The sequence below is a fragment of the Phodopus roborovskii genome, unplaced genomic scaffold, assembly GCF_943737965.1.
Source record: "Phodopus roborovskii unplaced genomic scaffold, PHOROB, whole genome shotgun sequence".
NCBI lineage: Eukaryota > Metazoa > Chordata > Mammalia > Rodentia > Cricetidae > Phodopus > Phodopus roborovskii.
Genome location: NW_026126598.1, coordinates 4,399,166 through 4,416,843, shown reverse-complemented (window position 1 = coordinate 4,416,843; position 17,678 = coordinate 4,399,166). Strand labels below are relative to the sequence as shown.

The 17,678-nt window shown below is 49.0% G+C and overlaps 1 protein-coding gene across 7 annotated transcripts in view; it reads left to right on the top strand.

Annotated features, from left to right (window-relative positions):
- Positions 1 to 1,320: 1,320 nt before the first annotated feature.
- Positions 1,321 to 17,678, top strand: part of Rimbp2 (RIMS binding protein 2) — a 79,623-nt gene continuing 63,265 nt past the window's right edge. For 6 of the 7 annotated variants that reach the window (XM_051205080.1, XM_051205083.1, XM_051205086.1 and 3 more), the window contains exons 1-2: positions 1,321 to 1,392; positions 8,984 to 9,098. The gene's annotated coding sequence lies outside the window, so the exon portion shown is untranslated. The remainder of the gene's footprint in view (positions 1,393 to 8,983; positions 9,099 to 17,678) is intronic. The other variant, XM_051205084.1, reaches the window with a different exon arrangement.

Here is a 17,678-nt window from a genome sequence, read left to right as displayed (position 1 = left end):
CAGAAGAGACTGGGAAGGAGGGACCCTGCTCCCTGAATCACTCCTCAACATAGTCGTGACAATAAGTGAGTCACAGTCTCCACATCTCTAGGCTGTGGGTGTGTGTCACTGAGCTTAATTACTGAGCCCTCAGATGTGGTCAGCAGCCAGTGGTACCCACCTCCACAGGGAGACACAGAGGAGAGTCACATATATTATGTGACAGGGGTGTCCAGGACCTCAGCCTGCAGAAACCCTGTATCAGACTATGTCAAATCCCCAGTCCTCCCTGCCATGTGCTTCTGTTTAGCCTCAGCTTGGATGTCACCCATGCTGCCTGGGAGAGATGGATTTGTCGTGTTGCAGCTGCAAACCCACACATTCTAGAGGCCTTCTAGAACAAGCACGAACTATATATATATGTATATACATATATATGCATCTTTGTTGGGTACTTCTTACATGGGGATTGTTAATTAGAGTGGCTTAAGCGCCAGAGAGGCTCAGTTTAACTAGAGTGATGCTGGTTAACCTGAGCAGACCTGGTCCCCTCTGGTGTTGCCTATGATGCCTCTTAGGGTGTATTTCACTGTCTAAGAGCTTGGTAGGATAAGGGTGAGTGCTGAGTACTTGCTGCGTTGTCCCCAGGTGCAAACCACATGTGTTCTCTGCTACCACAGGGAACACCCAGAGCCTGCACGGCTTAAGCAGCCACATTGAAGTCACAGCCAGGTCACCTCCCTCCTTCACTCCTATCTGTCACTGGCCAGGTTCTTCAACATCACTGCCCAGGCTCTTTCTTGGCTGGTCTATTGCTTATTTCCCATCACCTTTTTCTGTGGCTGACCCCTTGCCTTGGGGACTAATGCCGTAAGTGGCCCCTGAGTGCTGTTCGTGACTGGACTGATTTGGAAACATTGCAGTAGTAGGACGAGGAGGTGGCATGTCTTTTCTCTTTGCCTGGAGCTGTCTTGGAGTCGTGTCTCCTGCCTTGAATTAGACAGTCTGTTTTCCCCGCACTGGCAACACCCACTGCAGCCCCTGAACCCACTGAAATGGAATTTGATAAGGGAAATCAATTTGACCTTTCTACGGCTGCTGGAAGACTGGATGGAGGAGCCTTGCCCCCTTAGCACCAAAGAAGCACAGTACAGGTCACCAGTCCCATTCCACAACTGGGATATGCATGGCTTAGAAAGAAAGATGGGGTCCTACCCGGCCGAGGTTCCAGAGTCAGCACCAATCCTAGATCTAGTCTATAATCCGAAACTGTGTGTCCCCATGCTCTGCCTCACCTCTCACCATACCCTTTCCTTCTTTTCCAGAAAGATGAACTGAAGGCTGGTGTGTAGAGGGAGCATCAACTGAGGCCCCTGCAGAGGCCTTCCCCGGAGGGCACAGCAGCATGACCAGGTAATAACGCCACTGTTACCCCATTTTGGATAGCTTGGGAGGGCTTGGGAGGAGCCGCAGGGAAGGGAGAGCATGTGGAACGGACAGGCTCTACCCAGCCAAATTGGCCCGAGACCCCAGTCTGCTGAATCACCCAACAGTGTCTCTCCAACATGAACCTCTACCTAGACATCTACCAGACACTGAGACAGGAGCCCAAGCCAGAGTGTGATGGCCCATCCTGAATTCTGCCTGCTCCTCTATCCTCTGCCCTTCTCTTCTGTGCGGTGGGGATGCTGGCCAGGCCCCCAGCTCTCCACCTGGCTTCCAGCATTCATTCATACCAGGCTACTGTTTTCGCTTACCCAGATGCAAAGGTGGCTTCTTAATTAGACTCTCTACCTCCCTGCTTGCCACCCTGTCACGATCCCCACAGCGGATGGAGTGATCTTGGCTTCTTTAATGCACCCCTTCCCGTGCCCCCCATATATACATAAGAGTTCTGGTGACCTCGTGTGGCCTTTGTATCTGCCACTGCACCTCGTTCACCAAGCTTCAGCCACCCCAACTTGTTTTGCAACTTGGAACCTCAGTTTGGTCTCAGTTCCAAAGAGTTTCTGGCCTCAGAATGCCCTATCCCCCCCCCCCACCACCTCCCCAAAAGCCCGGCCACTGAAGCCCAAACGCCTTCCCATAATGCTGCCCTCGCCACCAGCCTGAAGGCTCCCACTCCACTTCTTCTGTGGGATCTTGTCTCACCTGGTTTTTATGTCTTTTAGTCTGTCAGTCCTTTGTCGATTTGGCATATCTCACTGCTGTATCAGTCTGTCTGTTTCCTCTGGCATGGTCCTCCATCGTAGATCCTCCAGCATGTGGAATGCAAAGATTCCTTCAGTATTAGTCGAGTAGTGGATTAAGTGCTTCTGGGTTTTGGTTCTTTTTAGAGTGTGTGTTTCATTATACATATCAGATGGTTCTAGAACTCCCTGTCCCCTGATTTAGCCTCCTGAGATGTAGAATGACAGGCCTGTCCCACTGGGGCAGTTTTTAAATTTTTTTTCTTTTTTGTTTTTCCTTTCAGTTTGGGGAACTGGGTCTTGTACATGCTAGGCAAGGGCTCTCCCATGGAGCCACACGGCCAGTCCCCTAGTCCCAACTAGATGGTTGTGAGCTGCTGATGTCACTGCTTCACCTAACTATATGACAAGGACTAGCCAAACTCTAACCATTTGGCGCCTATGTCCCAGCCTTTCTACCTCCCATCTTTTCAAAAATGTGTGTTTTTTTTTTTTTTTTTTTTTTTTTTGGATTAAGGATAGACCACTTGTGTGTAAAAGGTCTTCAAAAGAAAAAACAAACAACAACAACAACAACAACTTGGGGCCAGAGAGATGGCTCAATGTGAACTGAGTAAGGACCTGAGTTTGGTTCCCAGCACTGATGTCTGGCTCACAGCCTGTAACTCCAGCTCCAGAGGATCTGTCGCCCCCTTCTGGTCTTGATGGACATTGCACTCATATGTACAGCCTTCGAAGGCTCATAAACACATAATTAAAATCTTGAAAATGTGAGGTCCCCTCGCCCCTGACAATAAGTTGCAGTGTCAATGAGAGTAGGGATCCCTGTACATTGCTGGTGGGAACTGGGCAGCCACTGGGGAAAGTAGGCTGGATGTACTTCCAGAATTTAGCTGGGGGAGGGGGTACTGTCTAGCAATACTACTTGGGGTCTATGTTAGCTCCTTTAATTGCTGCTGTGGTAAAATACTGTGACAAAAGCAACTTAAGGGAGAGAGAGGGTTTTTTTTAATGGTCCACCATGGCAGGGGAAGACACAGTGGCAGAAGTCTGGAGTCTGGGGCAGCTGGTCATGTTGCATCCACAGTCAGGAAACAGGGAGCAAGGGATGATGGCATGCTAGGGTCCAGCTCACTTTCTCCATCTTATATAGACCAGAATCTGCCCGTGGAATAGTCCTGGTCTATGTAAGTCCCAGTTGTGAGATGAGTTTTCCTACATTTGTTAACTAAATCAGATCACCTGCCCATAGGTATACACAGAGGCCCATCTTCCAGGTGAGTCTAGACTCTGTCAACTTGATAAGTTAGCACTGCCACAGGCTGTGTAGCCAAACAAATCAAAAGCAGGACCTCAACCTGGGTTTGTGTGCCCATGGTATAAACTTACAGTGGCCCAAAGCTGGAAGGAACCCATGTGTCCCCTGATGATATATACATACACAAGGAACTCACAGGTAACCCGGCTTGACTTTTCCTAAGACCAGAAATGTCTGCTCCTGCTGCCTGCTCTCCCTGCTTTTTAAAACAGGCTTTGAGGTACCTAGTAATTGTACTCTCTTCCCCCACTTTGCAGGGGTGTCGGAGGAGCCCGGTGACTCACAGGGTACAGATGTAACAGTGCACTAGCAGGGGTGTGCCCAGACCCTTCCCACCCCCACACAGCCTGTTCCGTGTTCATCTGTAATGAGAGGTCATTCCAATAGGAGCTGTGGCTTGGGTGGACCTTGGGGACATCAGGGGAAGCCAGCAGCAAAATGATGGCTACTGAGCAATTGAACTTATCTGTTTGCTTATTTGAAGTCTGGGGGGGTGGAACCAAGGAATTCTCGTATGCCAGGCAAGAGTCCACAACTGAGCCACACCACCTGCCCTCTTTTCACTTGTCATCTTGAGACAGGTCCTCAAGTTGTCCAAAGTGGCCTTGTCCTTGCTCTGTCGCTGGGCAGACTTGGTGCTATCAACCCCCTGACTAAGTTTCTTGAATAGCTGCTGTTCTAGGCCTGGCTTTGATTGTACTTGAGCGAGGTCCCTGGAGTAGCTAGAGGCGAGACAGGAAGTGGAGTGGTGGGTGCTTGGGGCTGAGGGAGCAGAGGTTGGGAGTCATTGTTTAAGGGGACAGGGTTCTAGACATGGGTGGCAGCCATGGGGGTGGGGAGAAGGAAGCTTGATTAGGTTGAGGCGTTCTCATGATAGTTTAATCACGTCTTAAAAACAGATGTGCTTTTCAGTGCTCCTTTGCCTGCTCCCATCAGCCTCTCTTCTTCAAAGCAGCTCTTGGGGAGACTAGAAGAAACTCAGGCACACACACCGAGGATGCACACGGGAGAAGGCTCCGTGACCTTCTCAGCCCAGGAGTCACATCCATTAATGGTGACATTTGTTTTATGGAACGATAGGGTTGGTGGGGAGTTGGGCCATGGGATAGTCTTCTTCCTCCTTTTCGAGATGGGGTGGGTTCCTGGCCAAGCCAGTGCTCCCCCAGAAGCAGGTACTGTCTCAGCTCTGAGGCAGCCTCTTTGACCAGCCTCTGGGATGCACCTGACATTCCTGTTTCTGAAGAGTAGGACTTACTTCAGCTTCCTGCTTTCCTTAAGGCCTGGGACTTAAGGGACCCCTCCCCAGCATTCCCTTTCAAACAGGCTGTTAGGGGCCTGGAAAGATGGCTCAGAGATTAAGATCGCTTAATGCTCTTATAAGGACCTAAGTTCAGTTCCCAGCACCCATAGCAGGCAGCTTACAGACGCCTGTTACTCCAGCTTCAAAGGGACGTGTCATGCCTCTGGTATCTGGGGGTATCTGCACTCATGTGTATAGTCTCACACACAGACAGACACACATAGACATAATTAAAATTATATAAAAAATAAATCTTTGTGTAGGCTACTGGGTGCTTCTGCTTTACAGGGATGTCAGCGGAGCCTGGTGACTCATGGGGGCTCAGACAGAAACAGCAGGCTGGCAGAGACGTTCCCAGATCTGTCCCGCCCCCTTGCCAGCCTGGCCAGGCTCTGTTCTCTTCCCAGTTCTGGGTGAGCTAGCTTGCAGACTTAGAGCCTTCCATGGGAGACAGCAGCTCACCAGATTGCCCGTGGGCTGAGCATCTTGTGTCCTCGAGTAGCTGGGAAGTCCCAGGACAACAGTGAATGTTACATCTGATTCATAGCAGGCAGGGGCTTGTCAATACAAATTTGGCTCAAGGGAAGATTTCAGGGGTCTACTTATTTTCCTTCTTGCAATTTTGCCTGGAGTTGAAATCCGCGTTTTAGTAGCCCTCATGAAGAGAGCGACATTAATTATGGATGAGAGATGTGTGGCTCCACTCTTCCTAAGCTCAAGCAGAGGTGATAGATTCTGAGACCCAGATGTGGTCCAGACTATTAAACACAGTCCTCTGGCTGACAGTCTTGTGGAGGAGCATCGAGGCCGCAAATCTCAGACAAGGTACAGAAAATGTTCCCCATTTCCTGATCTCACAAACTAATTCTAATGTCTTTATTGGCTGAGCTAAACAGAGTTGTGAGCTGCCCCCAGGCAGGACAGCTGTCCCATAGCAGGTTGAGGTTTGAGGCTTTGTTTGCTTCAGGTAGCTATGGCTAATTGTGGTGGGCATCTCCCTGCCAGGCACCTTGTGGCTCCCTCTAGAATCAGCTGTGAACTGGAAATGTTTGAGCAGATACCCGGCGGCTAATGTTGCTGAGTGTGCTTTCCTGATGGGGCAGCATACGAGCCTGGAGGTGCCAAGTCACCAAGCCCGGTATTGCATCAGTGAGTCTATAGTCCAAGGACTTTGAGCTGCAACCTGCAAACCCAGTGACCCCCCTGTTGGCAGAGGCCACATCCAACTATAGAATGCCAGTATGAAAAATAGTGGCATTAGTTCAATTGAGAATATTATGGAAGTTTGTGAGGATGAGACAGAGACATTTAGGATTTTGATAGGCTAAGCAAAGGAAAGCATGTGACCCACCCCGGTTTTTATTTCCAATTTTGCTCCAGAGATAGTTACACATACATTTAGGGACCCCCCAAGGCATCTTTATGTTTAGGACAAAGGAGAGCAGCATGGCCTTGTCCTTTGGCCATCTGGATCCTGTACTGTCTGTCCTGGGGAGGTCTCTTTGGGTGCCTTGTGGCTTTGAGTACTTCTCTTTTGCAGGAAGCAGCTTGGCTCAGTTCCCAGGAAACCATTCTAGGCCAAGCACATCTCCGACAGCAACTTGGAGAGTTTTAAGGGGTGCTTTATGGTCATAGGCACATGGGCTGTGAGGCTCACACCTTTGTACAGAAACACATCTGTTCTTCTTTCCTTCCATCCTGGCCTCCCTCCATGTACTGGGCTCTGCTGAGACCCGCGAACCAAAATGCTAGGTTCCTCGTGTGCCCTGGGCTCTTGCCAGTCGGGTCACTTTCACTCCCTGGGCCCGGAAGTGGCAGCAGGGTTCAAAGTGCTAGCATGTAGAGACAAGTCTGTCCCTCCCATGAAACCAAAGGCCACTTGACAGAGCCCTTCTCCAGCCTGTGAGCTTCAGTGCCCTTCCCCATCTTTACCCAGCAGAAACAGGAGCCAGCCCTCTGGCTAAGGCAGTGTGTTCAGAGATGCATAGGAGAAGGGGGAGTTACCAACTAGAGAGGGATGTGATTGCAAGTTGAACCCTGCTGAGCTCGGCCCTACATGGCCAGTGGCTTCTGGGACATGGTTACATGGTTACAGGAGGCTCTTCCCCACTCTGAGCACTGTATCCTCAGTGTCCAGCCGCCTCTTATGTGTTTTTGTCCTCAAAGCACTCTGTCACCAGACTCCAGTGTCAATGGGGGATTGTGTTACATGGATTTCTGACTCCTAGCTATAGGGTAAAACAGAGTCCCATCCCTTGATAAAGCAATGGAGGAGATGGAGTCAGGTTCCTTATGAAGAATGGATGGTTACAGGACAGAGGGCTAATAGCTGTGGGTTGGTAGTTGGGGTTATGTTAGGAATTAGGGTACAGCCTTTAGAAGTAGCAATAGGGATGAGACTGGGTAGGATCCCACCTGAGGGCAAAAGCCCACCTGGACAGTAGGCTGTGTCTCCATCAGTATAAGATCCAGGATAGCTGATCCCACAAGGTTTGACCTAGGATGCTGTCTGGGGGACAAGCTGAAGTAACACAGGGTGCTTTCTGGGGATAGTTCCAATGACATTCACCAGGAGCCAGCTTCCATGCAGGATCATCGCCCACATGGCAAAGGCCCTGGAAAAAAGGAGTGTGCCAAATTGGCAGTGGGTGGAGGCAGGTGGTAGGATGAGGCTTTCATTACCTTCTGTGGGCAGGCTGCCAGAGGGGGCTCTGTCCCACAACAGGGCTGGACCAGGATTGGAGTGGTGCAGGATGGGTAGGTATATCACCACAGTTAATGGAGTCCCTGAGTGCAAAAGATCAGGGTGTGAGAATGGGTTTGATTTCTTTAGGGAACAGAGGCCAGAGTGTCCTCAGCATGTGACATCCCAGACCAGGCTAGCAGAAGAGAGGTAGATCTTGTAGAGGCTTGTACTCCTGAGGAGTTTAGATTTTATTTTGATTTCTAGTGAAACCCCAGGAAGTTTCTAGCAAGTTCTAGCAGGGAGAGCCTAGGCTTGAAAACACTTCATAAAGCTGTACTGGGCTCCAAGTGAGACCAACATCTGAGTGCTCAGAGCACCCCCCCCCACACACACACACCACTTTCTCTTGACAAGTGGGAACATGAGACATGGCAGCTTCCAGCAAACCTCTGCCCTGGGGTTGAGGCTCAAGAGCGAGGACCACTTGACTGAAATAGACGGCGACATCTTCTTCCGAGTCTGTTGCCAGAGGCCTCAGGTGGCAACAAGATGACTTGCATGAGCTCCTGCATGCCAGACACCCCCGTGACCCCCAGTAGCAGCCCCTGTAGCCACTAGGAGTGCCACTTTCGCCTGGAGTCAGGGAAATTGTGTAGTGGGGTAAAAGCCTCATAACTCACAACATCTCTGTGACAACAAGGACTTGGGAGGTGGAAAACACAGCTTTGTGACAGTCTGTTCCAGCATCCAGGGAGGAGGGAAGGAAGCTAGAAGTCCTCCTTTGGGTTGGAATACGCTGTTTCTTCCTAAGAATTAATAGGAGCTCAGTTCAGGGACTTTTCTCATCAACGGCATGCCCTGACCTGCTTTAGAGAAACAACATCAATACTGGGCAAAGATTTTTAGACTTGCAGACAGTCTGGGTAGCACTTTCTTGTCTATTAGGATTCTCATGGGATAAGAGGCAGAAAATGACTTCAATTGGCCCAAGTAACCTTGATAGAAAGATAACCGGCTTTGGGTACTGCTGGATCTATGTGCTCAAGCCTTTTCCCTCTGTGTGTCTTGGCCCTGTGTGCTTCTCATTGACTTCATTCAAGACCAGTTCTTCTCTTGTGGCAGCAAATTATACAGTAGCTGTAGCCCTTCCCCCTAATTTCCAGGCCCACTGAGAGGAGAGTCTCCTTTGTGCTAGGTTCATATACAAGGGTCACAGGACTTCTCCGGTCATTACTACTACGTCTAGGGGATAGAGTATTGCCCCTATGCCAGGATCGGGTCTCATTCCAAGTTGGAACCAATTCACTATGGGTGTAGTGATGGTGGGTGGGGGCAGGAGGGATGTCGCCTCTGGGTGTCTGGTGGCCCTGACTTGTATGAACAGCATCAGACAGTCTGTCCAGAAAAACCCAAGACTCTTTATTGTTTCAGGCACTGGAGGGGACCAGAGTGGTACCTTTCCCATTCTGGGCAGATTCTAATGGCCTCCGTGTTTCCTGTCCTGCTCACAGGTGAAGGCTGAACATGCCTGGCTCCCCGTGGTGACCTGAGAGGAGAGTCAGATTCACTGTGAAAGAGAAACGCCAGCCCCAAGCCAAACTGGAGAACTTGGAACAGGTCCTGAAGGTAGGACGGCTTCATGTGCCATGACTACCCTTTTGCAGCCACAACGAGAAACCTCTTCAAAATGCAGGGCTCTTGGGGCCACAGTTACTCCATCTCTGGTGTAAATGTAACAGCTGAAGATCATGTTTCTGGAAGCCACCCTGACTGTGCATTCCATTTCTGAGCTTGGGAATGGGTATGCTTTAGCTAAGACCAGAGGCATCTTCCCAGGTTTCTGATCTCCTTGAGTTTCCTATTGTTATCAGAGGTTTCTAAGGGAGGGTCTGTAACTGTTGCTACGGTTAGAACAGCAGCATCCCTTCTACTGATGCATATCAACATCAACAGGGTGCTGCCTACAAATTCCTGATGTGGACGGAGCCCCCTCTGTAATAGGAGGGATGGTTTTGCGATTGTCCCAGATTGACACTGAGTGAATTCTTTATCTTTTTTTTTTTTTTTTTTTTTTTTTTTTGTGTGTGTACGATGTTCAAAATAGATTGACTTCTGATCATGAGATGTTAGAAGGATACTATGGTGGCTAGCTTTGTGACAACTTGACACAAGCTAGAGTTATCTGAAAGGGAACCTTATTTGAGAAAATGCCTCCATAAGATCCATTTTCTTAAGTAGTGATTGATGGGGGAGGGCCCAGCCCATTATGGGTGGGGTCACCTCTGGGCTCTATAAGAAAGTAGGCTGATCAAACCATGGGGAGCAAGCCAGTAAGCAGCATCCCTTCATGACCTCTGCATCAGCTCCTATCTCCAGGTTCCTGACCTATTTAAGTTCCTATCATGACTTCTTTGGCTGATGGGTTTTGGTCATGGTTACAATAGAAACCCTAACTAAGACAGAAACATGGGGTGTATCATCTCCAACCCTACTGGCCTTTTGATCATTTTTGTTGTTTGTTTGTTTTTCTGGTGTGGCCCTCACTGCCACACTCCAGATCAAGCAGCACTTTGAAACCTGTGCTAATTCATTTGGAGACTCACAACAAGTATATGCCGCACAGCATTTTGATGGAGACATATCCAAGCTATTCTGGGGTGCTGGCTCCTCTGTAGGCTTCCAGTTCAGGAGGCTCTGAGGAGGAAAGGAGAGAGGGAGAGAGAGAGAGAGAGAGAGAGAGAGAGAGAGAGGGAGGGAGGGAGGGAGGGAGGGAGGGAGGGAGGGAGGGAGGGAGGGAGGGAGAGAGAGAACCGTATGAATCATTAAGCCACTGCCTCCACCCACTGGGTACTACTCTTCAGGATACATGCTGCCCATCCCCCAGCTCACCTCTGTTTATAGTAAAGAAAGTGTCTAGTATATTTAATGGAGAGCGTGCCTTGAATCGTGGCTCTCTGGAGCTCACTCATAAAAGTGACCAGGAGGGACAGTTTAGATTGGCCATTCTCAAAAGACTACAACAGTGACTTGGTGATGCCAGAGGCATGTTGATTGGTACAGGAAAGGGAGCCAACCCTCCTGCCATGCCAGTCAGGACCCAATAGCAAAGAATTGTCCCACATCAAATGCTGGCAGTACTGAGACAGGCCTGTTCTTAGATGTCATCTTTGTCAGCTAAGGACCTGAAGTACTCATTAGAGGGACACCTGGGTCCCCATACCACATCCTCTACTGTTTACACATATGGTTGTCAAAAAAGAATCTTCATGAAACCAACCTGGCCAAAATGGGGGGAGGTGGGGCTGGGGACACTGTTTTGGTAAGACTCCAGTGAGAATAACACAAAATGGATTGGAGTCCCTCATGCGGGCCAGGCCTGTCAGGTAGACTTCTCTTTGGCTTGAATCCCTCTTGATTCCCATGCTTTTAAAATACTAACTGGCTGGGTCTGGAGAAACGGCTTACCAATGAAGACCAATTGCTACTTTCGCAGAGGACCCAGGTTTGGTTCCCAGCACCCGCATGGTAGTTTAGAGCGGTCCCTGTCTCTAGTTCTGGGGATATCTGTCACCCTCTTCTGGGCTCACTGGGTACCAAGCAGGTATACAACGTATACACATACAAATGAAACACACACCCATAAAATAATAGATAAATAGCTCTCAAAAATGTAATTACTGGAAGCTAGGGAGCTGGCCAGTCAGTGAAATGCTTTCTGTGTGCAAGTTTAAGGATCTGAGTTGGGGTCCCCAGCACCTACATAAAAGCTCAGTGTGGCTAGAGCACACCTGGAACTCCTGGAGCTGGAGGGTAAGGAGGAGAGTTAGAGTGGGGGGTTGGCCCTGGAGTTTGCTGACCAGTGGTCTAAGTGAATTGGTGAGCTCTGGGTTAAGTAAGAGACCCCTGCCTCAAGCAGGGCCTGAGAGGTGGCTCAGCAATGGGGGGGGCTTACTGCCAAGCCTCAAAATCCAAGCTTGATTCTTGTAACCCACATGGCAAAAGAGAGGACTCTCAAAGATTGTCCCCTCACATCCACAAAAACATGTACCCTCACCCATACACCACACACACACACACACACACACACACACACACAGTAATATTAACAACAATAATATACATACATATGAAGATTGTAGAGAATAACGGAGGAAGACATGGCTTCTCCCAGAGTCTAACTTCGCTTTGAGTATCCAGGGAGACTGGATATAAACAGAGATGTGAACCATTCCACTACCCACCCCCCCGACCCCATTCTGGAGAAAGGAACTGTAGTTTATTAAGAATGACAAATCCTTAATAAAGCCAGGAATGGACTTCCCTCACTTGAATGTGGGTGAGATGCTGAGCATCACCAAGGACTCTGGCAATATTGTCCCTTTCTTTGGGGGGGGGTGTCCTATTTTGCTTTTTGTTGCTGTGATAAACACCACAACCAAATGCTACCTGATGGGAAAGGATTTATTTAATTTTATGTTTCCATGTTATAGTCCCTTCTGGGGACATCTGGGCAGGAACTTGAGGCCGGAACCATAGGGGAATGCTGCTTACTGGTTCACTTTTTAAGATTGTACTCAGATAGCTTCCTTATTCAAACCAGGACTACTTGTCTAGGGGTGGCATTGTGAACAGTATGCTGGGTCCTCCCATGTCAATCAACAGTTAAGACAGTTCTCATCACACAGGACTTGACCTGGGCCATTCCTCAGTTGAGATTCCTGCTTAGATCTTGACCATGGTTAAACTACTAAAAACTCACCAGAGCCTGGCAGGGGTGGTACATGTCTTTAATCCCAGCACCCAGGAGGCAGAGGCAGGGATCTCTGTGAGTTTGATGCCTGTCTGGTCTACAAAGTGAGTTCTAGGACAGTCAAGTCTACACAGAGAAACCTTGTCTTGAAAAATCCAAAATAAAAAACCTAAACAACAAAAACTCAACCAAGGCGGGGAATCATGGAAGGGAAAGGACAGACAGCCAAAGGCAGCATGTTGACCTTGAGGCTCCCTGTTCAACTGAGCAGGAAACCTTGTCAGGGGAGTGGGTCAGGCCAGGTTGCTCCCACACAGGAAGAATCCAGAAAGCATCTTAATGGTGGAGACTGGAGAAGGGAACCTATGATGCTCCCGTCTCCCAAGTCCATACCATTTAAAACATGGTGAGATGCTGTCCATTTTCCGTTGGGGATAGTTAGCTTGTTTAAGGAGACTGTGTGCTTATCTACCCTTTTTTCAGGGAATGCCAGGTCCAAAGTGTCCTTGTCAAAGCGATAGAACAGTTATAGTACTTCTGAATGGTGTCCACACACAGCAAGATTTCTCAGTGGTACCATGAATGGCCTGTGAGGGTACCGTGTGACCACTCCCAGATGCCATCAGGTAGTGACCATCACCCATGCACTGCAATTAGCAAGCTGACCAAGAACCTGGGACAAAGAGTCTCCCTTGGTGATGGGTGATGGCACTCTGAAGAAAAGCCCACGGGTAGATAGGGTGACGGGATGCATCTTAGAAATGTGCTTGGGACCTTCATATGCAGAGCAAGATGTTTCCAAGTGAAGTAAGAGAGGGTCTTGTCAACATCAACAGGATAGCTCTGCCATGTAGAAGAGTGGGGAGCCCGAGATGTGTAGATTTCATCCTCAAAGTCTTAGGACACAAAGTCTGCTTTTTATTATTACAGTGGCACCATGTGATGGACTGTCCTCAGGCTTGGTGACTTGAAACAGTTCATTGTTTAGCTACTCATTGTTGCTCTCCAGTCCAGGTATGCAAAACTGCTTCTCAGCATGCCTGGGCTTGGCTGGGGGATGTCACTGTCCAGCCAAGGTTACTACTCATGTCTAGAGGCAGCTTTGCTTTGATGACAACTTAGCTCCTATCTAGCTCCTGGCCCTCTGTCCTCCAGCTATGTGTGAGGTCTGGCCAATGGCACAGTGGACTAAGCAGGGCAGGAACAGTCATGTCCCCACAGGGAGAAGCTTGACTCTGGCACAAGGCTGGCTCTGACACCATAGTCTAGAGGCAGAAGCAGGTTCCAAGCTGGCTAAGTCCCAAAGGATGTGAGAGGATGTCCCCGTCACCAGGCACACAGGTGCTGTGGGATCTGAGCACCTTCAACATGGTTTGTCACAGCCACTCCTGAGGGCTGAGTGAGTGGATCCAAGGTCTCGTTGATGTCAGGGGCAAAGAAAATAGGCGCCAGGATGATGGGCAGTCCAGCCAGGAAACGGCGGCAGTGCCCCCATCAAGATGAGAGGGGGCCACATTTGGAATCTGAGCTCAAGCTGAAGGCCACAGGAGCTGCTCATGGCTGGAGGTGGCAGTAGGAGTCAGGGCAGAGTTAGGATGTTCCAGGGCTTAGGCATGGGGTTTTGCTGAATTTAGAGACCATGCCCTGTGACAGGGATCCTAGGGATGGACATCTGGACTAGGCAGTCACTTTGTGTTAGGAACTGTTCACGGTGACCACGGATCCTCGGTACAGAGGGCTCTAGGCTCACGCTGGGACATCCTCATCAACTACTGGGAGATGTCTTTACTCCCTGCTGAGTAGAGCATAAGGAGGAACTGATCCATTCAGCCTGGTGCTGGGACGTTGATGGCAGGCGAGGTAGACATTTATGTCTGTCAATGTGACTTACCCATCAGGTGTCTGGTGGTCACGGTTGTCTGAATCCTATGGCCTTACAGCTCACACCACCTTCCGAGTGTGATGGTGTGAACCTGATGTTCAGTAAGTGAAGGATACCTGTCTTGTGTTTTATGGTTTGACATCAGTCTGTGGCTAATTGTTCCAATGACCACATTCACACATTGGCTTTTCTGTTAACCCTGATCATTTAATTTAGCCGAAGACACTAGATACTGCTTCTCTGGTGGCTCTTGATTGATTGGTGGAGCAAATAAGAAAAACCAAAGCCCACAGAAGCGTGTCCCTTGTGCTAGAGCATACAGCTGGCTAATGTGCTACAAGTGGCATTTGAAGACAGTCTGCCTCCCTCCTTCCCAATTCCTGTTCTCTATCCCTGGGCCTGGGGCTTGGGAGCCACTGATGTGGCATGTGAATTGTATTAAGAGGAGCTTTTCCATACTTATGAGTTACACTATCCCTGGTTTTCAGGATCCACTGGGGGATAGATGGAATAGAGAAATGTTGGACAAAAGAGTGGCTGGCAAAGCACGGATATTTTGTTTTAGTTTTCCCACTTTATTGTGTAATGTGTGTTTGTATGTGTATGAACTCATGTGTCATGGGGAGCATGTGGCGGTCAGAGGACACTTTGGTGGGAGTTGATTCTCCCTTTCTACCGTGTGGGTTTCAGAAACTGAACCCAGGTCATTAGTCTTGGTGGCACATGCCTTTATCTGATGAACCATCCCAGCAGCTCACGGGGAGACTCTTAAAGGTCCCTACCTATTTCCTTCCCCTTAGTTTGAGACACTAAGCTACTTTTGGTGAAAATAGATTCCAGTTTCTGGAACTCTCAGGACTCTCTCATTGTGATGGGTAAATCTGATGTATGGATGGGACAGGAAGTCATGCACACTGAACACAAATAGTTTGATATGTTCCCTCCCATGTCTGAAGATGCAGACTGAGAACCTGTGTACAAAAATGTTCCCCCCACTCCATTACTGCTATGGTATAAGAAAGTCCCCAGTGTGGGTTTCCAAGCCATCACATTGAAGATCTGCCGAGGGAAACTCTGCTCAAATGGGGCTGCCCACAGCATGGGGCCCTTGATTCCCTGAGGAGGAGAGGAGGGGACAGCTCAGCTAGCTCTGTGTCTGCTCCTTATGGCAGCCATGCTTCCTCTGGAGGTCACCCTTGACATTTGTAGGCAATTTAAGCTCCACGGTTAATGTTGACATCCAGCTATAAATACCATTGCTTTAAAAATAAATCCTGTCACAGGCAGACTGGAAAAATGGTGATTTTTGTTCCCCTATGGTGTATAAGGTTTTTGTATGGTAAGATTTTTCTCACTGTGTAGCACTAGGCCTTGGGATCGAGGCATGGCACTGGGCAGATTCCATCTTGGGGGGACCAGAGCTTTTAGTTGTCCTTCAAGGGGGGCCTTCACCTTGTGTGCTTGGGGACAGCCAGTATTAGTTACTTCTCTATTGCTGTGGTAAGACACCATGACACAAGGCAACTTACAGAAGAAAGCCTTTGCTTGGGTTTACGGTTCCAAAGGGTTTGAGTCCATGATGGCTGCAGGAACAGCAGCTAAACACTCACATCTTGAACCTGTGCATGAAGCAGAGAAACCAAACTTAAGATGGTGAGAGTCTTCACATTATCAAAGCCCACCTCTGGTGACATAATTCTTCCAATAAGCTTACACCCTAAGGCTTCCAAAATAGTGCCACCAACTGGGGACCAGGTATCCAAATGCCTTGAGACTACGTGGGACACCTCATTTAAACCAGCATGGATGCCGTGTTGAGACAGTGAGAACCATTTGGTGGGATTCTGTGGCTACCAGTTTGACCACTCTGCATGCTCCAGAAGCGGAGATACTTGGTGGTCTGGTACAGTCTAAACTTTTCCCAAGCTGGGTGGTGGCTACTGCACCATTTCTAGTGAGGGGAAGAAGATGGCTTGACTGAGAACTGTCTCTCAGGGACCACTGAAGGAGGGGGGCAGTCCTGAGCCAAGGAGATATTTGATCGTGACCTGGAAGGGGAGGGCTGGGACTCACCTGGTGGCAGCTGCAGACACCAGCAGGTGTAGGGGAAGACTGGATGGTTAAGAGGCCTTTTACTGCTTGAATATTGAGTGATGATGGGAGGAGACCGAGAATGGCTCCCATGTCCTTAGCTACAGAAGCTGGTGGCTTGATTCTGGTATCTGCGGAGGTCTTCCGACATCACTGATAGAGAAATCAGGACTTGTTTCTGGGATGAGCTGAGTCTGGGTTTCATTGATTCGTAGGGGCTCAGAAATAACATCTGGCAATAAATAGAGGGAGAAGATTCTTCTTGAAGCCAAGCAAACAAGTGGTAACGAGGATGGGGAAGCCGCTCAATTCACCTAGGAAAGACAGACGCAGAGTAGTGGCCATTCCCATTGGTATAGACCCACAGGAATGGTAGGATCCCCACAGATCGATGTCCAGGGACTGTGTCCAGGAGGACTGGCCCAGAACTCATCAGAGTTGCCGAGGGATTCTGTCTGAGGGGACAGGGAAGGACACAGCAAGGGGACACCTCTGTTGTCATGTTTGCAGCGGGGATTTCAGGTGAAGGACAGAAATGATGGGGAGAGGAACTCAGTAGGTATGTGAGGGGGATCCCTTCTTTCTGGAGATCCTGTGACCAAAGAGCTGGGTGTGACTCAGTATTGAGTGGATAAGGGTTGGCTGGAGAGTCTATTGTCCTTTGGGGATGTATTTTCTACCTCATCTGTTTGTGTGTGTGTGTGTGTGTGTGTGTGTGTGTACATGCTAGAGGCCAGAAGGCAACCTTGAGTATAGTTTTCCAGGCACTTTGATGGCTTTTCTTGGTTATCAACTTGACTACATGTTGAATTAACTAAAACTCAAGTGGCTGGGTACACCACTTGAGTGTACACCACTTAATTAAATAATTTGAAATGGCAAGACTAATCTGGATCTTTTGAGGTGGGAAGATCCATCTTTAATCTGGGCCACACCTTCTTCTGGCAGCCTATGTAAAGGACATGGAAGAAGGAAACTAGCTGTCTGAGTTAAGGTTTTTATTGCTGTGAAGAGAAACCATGACTATGGAAACTCTTATAAAGGAAAACATTTAATTGGGGCTGGCTTACAGCTTCAGAGGTTTAGTCCATTATCTTCATGGCAGGAAACATGGTGGCGTGCAGGCAGATGTGGTGCTGGAGAAGGAGTTGAGAATTCTACATCTTGATCTGCAGGCAGCAGAAGTGAATTATGTATGAACCACTAGGAAGGCTTGAGCTTCTGAGACCTCAAAGCCCACCCCCAAAGGCCACACCTCCCAATAGTGCCACTCACTATGGATCAAGCATTTAAACACATAAACCTATGGGGGGGGGCGTTCCTACTCTAGCTACCACAATAGCTCTCTTCACCTGCTCGCTGTCATTCTTGCTGGCAAGTCTATTCCTTCACTGGCATTGGAGCCTGCTTATTTAGGATTCCAGCATATACTGAAGATCAGCTGAGCCATCCAGCCCCATGGATTGAACAACTACTGGGTTCT